Consider the following 6,000-nt stretch of genomic DNA (forward strand, 5'->3'; position numbering starts at 1 on the left):
CTTCGCAATTGGCACAGATACAGTTAACATCTCCGGGGTCCGGACGGACCCCGGCAGAAGTGTTCAGTAATTCCGGACCGTATTTATGTATCGCGAAATTCATAACCAATTGGAAGTATTATTTCAACAATTAACAGTTGAGTGGAGTTTCAACAAGTTGTGAAGGTGTACAAGCAGTTCACGAATTCAAAATGGTGAGTAAACTTTGATTGTGTTCTTATCACTTCCAAATTGTGCAGTTTTAAGACAATACATACTTCGCGTTAAGAATTTTCAAATGTATTCCAGTGTATTAAACGGTGTTTTTATTGTTACAGATTTTAGAAGCGTTGAAAAAGTTTTCGAGCAATTTCCTTTGTGGTTCCCGATGTAGCCGGTTAACGGATTCAAACATACATCTGAAAGGATCACCGCCTTTACGATTATCGACCAAACCTGGATGCATTCAGGTGAATATAAATCTTTTTCTCAAATAGGTACATCAATAGATTTAAGTGTAAACATGTGACGTAGATTGTTTACAGTAACTGTTTACTTGTGATGTAGATTGTTTACACTAACTTCCTGTCCTTCTCTTAAGCTTTATCACAAATTTGTTTCTGACATATGTGCTGGAATCTGCGTAACTTACTTTCGATGCAGCTTCCTCTTAAATGCATATTGAGTACTTAAAGCGAGCGATATGTATAGATACATGCATAGAAAATCCATTTGGCAATTAGGTCAGTTTTAACACTGACTAGTCGTTAGTCTACCCTCAGTACCCACTTAGCTGGGATTATTTTGATTCCCAAAATATTATTAACAGCAAAAATATTGTCATATGACTAATCCTTGGTTTTGTATTGTTACAGATATCAAAAGCGCTGGAAAACTTTCCAATCAACTAAAGGAGTTTCCCATTTGGTTCCCGATGTTGCTGGTTCTCAAAGGATTACCGCACACGAGTAAAACCCTTACCATCGAAACAAGAAACAAATATTCAAGCACTGCCCCTTTTGACCAACTCTTGAAGGATGCATTCAGGTGAAGTAAAGTGTATTTTTTTTAAATATCTTCTTAGTTTTTAGACATGTAGGATAGGTTAGCAGGTTACTGTAGATAGGTTCCTTAGGTTAGCGTGTTTGACAATAGATATAACGTTCTTAGTTTAAACTGGGTTAGTTCATACCTACAAATTTCTGTAAAAGTTGTATTATAACTTACGCGGAATAGTTCGGAGGAGCGTCTCGGTTCAAAAGATAAATTTGACATGCCTTAATGTTCGGTGCACATTGTTGTGTTTGCAAGTTACTTTTCCTGTTATCGTTCTTCTTGTTAGTTCTTGACTTCTTATTGCATTGATGTTACCATTGTTATTTTACGTTGCATTTTAGTGTTTTTATCAATGAGACATAATTCTTATACATTGTTTTTGATACGTTATAAAACTCATTAAGTTTGGTACATTTCTGTTAATAATCAACAGCGTTTAATTGTTGTTTAGGAAATGATCATTAATCACTTTATGATAAATTCTTTGACATCATTTTTAAAATGTTTTAAAACTCATTAAGTTTGATGTTATTCAAGCGTCATCAGCGTTTAATTTACTGTTTAAAATTGTTCAATAATTACGTAATGAGTTAATTCTTTGACATTGTTTTTGTTAAATTTGAAATTTATTATTTAAGTTTGACACAATTCAGTTAGTATGATCAGCATTCAATTTACTGTTTAGGAAATCACAACGTTAACGTGTTTTACTTCCACAATCTCATTTTCTTAAGTTGTTAATACTCGTTACTTGTTACTGTTCTCTGTTATCTGTTATTTGTTCTGATTATTGTTTACCTGTGAAACTAAGTTTTTTAATCAGTTAAATGCGTTGAGTTACCGTTAGTAAAACTTGCGACGCTCATCAAATGCACTGGGCAAGTTAACCTTGATATTTTTACATTACCAACTCCAAAGTTATTTTTAAATTAAGAACCTTAGGTAACTTGTTAATCGTTATTGTTCATGTTTTCTTAATTTGTTGATTTTTTGTTTATTTTTTCATTTGATCGTAAGCCAGCTGGTCTGACTACATTTTGTTTCGTTTTGACTACCACTGTTCTTGTGTTGTTCATACCCGTTATTTGTTATAACTGTTATTTATTATGTAATGGGTTGAAGTTCTTGTTCAAAATAGTTGATTTTTTGTTTTGTTCTTTACATCACAAATTCATGCACCAAATTGCCTTCACCTTACTGTTACTCAATCCTACAGTTCAGTTTTCTTAAATCGTTTAAAAGTTGAATTTTTGTTTCCTTGTTAACTAATCACTAAAGTGTTAAGTTTTCGTTAATACCCAATTTGTTGATTTCACCGTTGGTCTAAAGTTGAGTTTTTGTTTTGTTTTTCAAACTAAACTTTCAAACAATACCTACTCGGAAAAAGCTGTAGAAATCCTTCTGAAAAACATATCCCACTATTTGATGTTACAGCCCAATATCATTTAAACCATTAATTGCTTTAGGTTCAAAACAGTTCTAGGCATATAACACAATAGTAATGTTTACATAATATTGTATTTGTTCGAAACAATCACGACGTGCCTTAAATCAAGTGCCTGATGTTGTTTCACCTTGTTTGTACGAATGTCTTAATTTCTTCTGTCAATGTTTTTCCTTATACGAAAAACGTTGTCAGGACGAATTCTTGTTGTTATGTTGGTATAAACTATCTATTTAGCTTTTGATAAAGCTAAATAGGTTAGAACATGAGCAGCTATATATTTGATACGTGTTAATAATATACAGTTTGCGGTGATCTATCAAAGGGTCTCATTAAAATACTAAATATTGTATGAGAGACGCCAGATGACATTGTAGATGCATGTTTTTAGCAAGTAACAAATAGTTGCTCTAAGAGTACTTTGTTTGAAAAACCTAGCGATGTTTTTATCCCCTACCACTGCTCTAAAATTTTCAATAGATAAATGAATTTTGAACGTTTGTGTACCAGAAAAGCTAACCGTTTTTCCGGACGTATCTCGATCCGTATCTATAATATGTAAATACGGGAGCATCCACATACAACCTTTGATCCTGAAGCCGTCCTAGCCGAAGTGACAATCGTTAACGCTACGTGGCGATCGAATAGAATCTGGCTCTTTTGCGCTATAGAAGAGTGATAGAGAGAGCTAGCTACAAAGCGTAAGCGATCGTGACGTCGGCTAGGCACCCAGTAACATACAAAGGCATTGTTCGCGGGGATAAAATAATCGTTACGTATTCAAATTGTTACTATTGTTTACGTTAAGCCGTTGTTAATATCGTTAAAGTTAACTAGTTTTAAGCGTTGAATTGTTGTTAAGTTTGATTGTGATATTATTGTTAAAATTTCATGTGGCTGTGTATGTTAATTTTATGTTAAGTTTTCGTTTTAACTGTTCATTTGTTCGCCGCCGGCATTAAGGCTGAAACTAGAAGCTGAATAACCAAAACATTGTTGTTTAACTTTAATTTAAGTCTCTTATAAGTGTTTTGTATGGTAGTTAGGTTAAAACCGAAGCTTAGAATAAAATTAACAACTAGTTAAGTGAGTGTCAGATAATATAAGGATAATTTATTGGAGACGAATGGGAGAACTTGTGTTTGTGAATTGTGTGAAATAAAAAGAAAACACTCGATTATTTTGTTTTATTAAACACTACACTGTTTCTGCTTTCCTGTAATTCTACAGTCACCGGCATAAATATGTGATGATTTCTGTACCTTGTCAAATTGACGTCTTGTTTGAATTGTCATACTAAATTGTCAAATGATTCAAAGCGACAAGGTATAATACATAAATCATCACTTATTTATGCCGGTGACTGTATGAGATGGTTCGGAGCGGCCAAGGATCACACAAAGATCTGAAATATCTGAATACACCTCTATTATCAAGGCATTAAACTGCGTGTTCATATACTGTGAGTGTGTTTAGTAAAACGTCAAAATAGTACATTAAATAAATAAATAAATAAAGGAATTTCGAAACGAGTGGCGAGGCCCATTGTAAACTCGAAGAAGGCTTGTGTTTTAATCAAACAACGATGTTATAATATATACATACTTATATACATAGAAAACATCCATGACTGTACAAAAATATGTGCTTTCACACAAATAGATGCCCTTACCGGGATTCGAACCGGGAAGTGGCGTATATGGCAGGGTCAACCGACTGCGCCAGACCGCTCATCGAATGAAAATAGTACATTGCGATACAAGTGCGTAAAAAAGGAATTTCGAAACGAGTGGCGGGCGATAAATTGAAACACGACCGAAGGGAGTGTTTTAAATCGACACGAGTTACGAATTTCGTTTTCGCAATTTATCGCCACTCGTTTCGAATTTCTTTTTTACGCACTTGTATCGTAATGTACCTTTTTCTCATCTATATTTAATACCTGACTGTACACAAGGACTAAGGGGGCTATTACCAAAGCCTTAAAGTTCGTATATTTGTGAACACTTTGCCGCTTCGTTATACGACCGTACCAATTTAATGCATTTCTATTCTAATCTCTCTCTTCGTAATAATTTATTCGAACCTTTTTTGTGCTGCTTGTGTTTGGTTAGAATTATATATTTAAGCCGGGTTTCGGGTTGAGTTTAGTAACACGTGCCTATGGAATTAGAGATGGTTTTTGTTAATTATATATTTTATAGGAAACATTATGCGTTAGTCTTGATTTTATAGGTATATATTTAGAATTATATGTGCAATGCCCGAATAAATAAGATCAGTCTTTAGGTTTTTTTTATAGACGGTGCAAGTATGATAATATTTTGCGAACGAATTGTTTATCATATTAATTAATTTATGGAAATATAAGTTAAGTACCTTATAGGCCTTATACCAAGTACTTTATAAATTGATATTGGCACTTATACAGTAACGTAAGTGTCAGTATAATAATATTATTAGTACAAGCATAGTTATATACAGTATTAAACTAACGAAAACCTTTCAGTAACAAACGCCCCATGATTCAAAACTTTTACTATGGGACCAACACCCAAAACGCGAAATAAAATTTACTCTCCCATAGGAAATACTTACTACAAAATAAAACTACCTATGAAACTGTCAGAAGATATTTTCGTGATTTCGGGGTTGATCCCATAGTCAAAAAGTTTCGAACAGTATCACCTGACATATTACGGGTTATAGTAAATGGTTTTCGTTAGTTTACCATACCTACACGAGCTTAGAATGTGTCTCTCTTTCAGTGACAAGCGCCCCATTTCAAAACAAAATGAAGAACCTATAGTGTAATGTTGGCAGTGAATGTGTTAATAGTTTAACATAAACTTAGGTGCAATATCAATATCGTAAAATGGGGTGAGAAGGGTTTGGGGAAGAAAAGGGACCCGAATATTTTGCTCAGGATCAGGTTGCTTTTAGAGTAATTCTATTATACTTTCAAGTATTTTATTTTCTTTTAGCAAAACCGAGTAGCAACATTAAAATATTAAAAATGAGATCTCTAGTATAAATAATAATACCTATAGGACCTGAATGAACAATGGTTAAAAGAAAAGCCAAAAATGGGATAAACAGCGTATGAAGCCAAGTTTACCTGAAAAGTAAAAATACCCTAAACATTTTACCAACTCACCTCATTGCTGTCCTATAACATCTCTCAATATCATTAAAAAAACTGAAATAAATAGGTACTACCGATGTCATGTATGTATTAGTGTGTTAACATCACCGTTTTACATGACAAAATGTCTTTTGTCAAGATTTGAATATATACATACTTATTGACATTTCAAATTCTCGTGTTTTGTACACGTTTTAAAGTTATTCACGAGTTGCACCCGCCGTAAAGTCAGAAATAGGTAAAATGACATTATTTTATCGTTTGTGCAGTGAGTGACTTTCAAGAAGAAAAAATGTGTTTCATGAAAAAATCAGAGGTGCGTTCTGAATAAGTACAATGAAATTTTAAATATCATGTTATAAAATTGTCTCGGATA

At 33.3% G+C, this 6,000-nt stretch overlaps 1 long non-coding RNA gene across 1 annotated transcript; it reads left to right on the forward strand.

Moving 5' to 3' along the window:
* The first annotated feature begins 18 nt into the window (after positions 1–18).
* LOC125224929 lies at positions 19–3,656 on the forward strand. Its single transcript, XR_007176938.1, has 3 exons — positions 19–194; positions 318–449; positions 855–3,656. It is a non-coding gene; the product is annotated as an uncharacterized LOC125224929 (long non-coding RNA).
* The last annotated feature ends 2,344 nt before the right edge of the window (positions 3,657–6,000 follow it).

This window comes from Leguminivora glycinivorella, chromosome 3 (genome assembly GCF_023078275.1).
Source record: "Leguminivora glycinivorella isolate SPB_JAAS2020 chromosome 3, LegGlyc_1.1, whole genome shotgun sequence".
NCBI classification, from domain to species: Eukaryota; Metazoa; Arthropoda; class Insecta; order Lepidoptera; family Tortricidae; genus Leguminivora; species Leguminivora glycinivorella.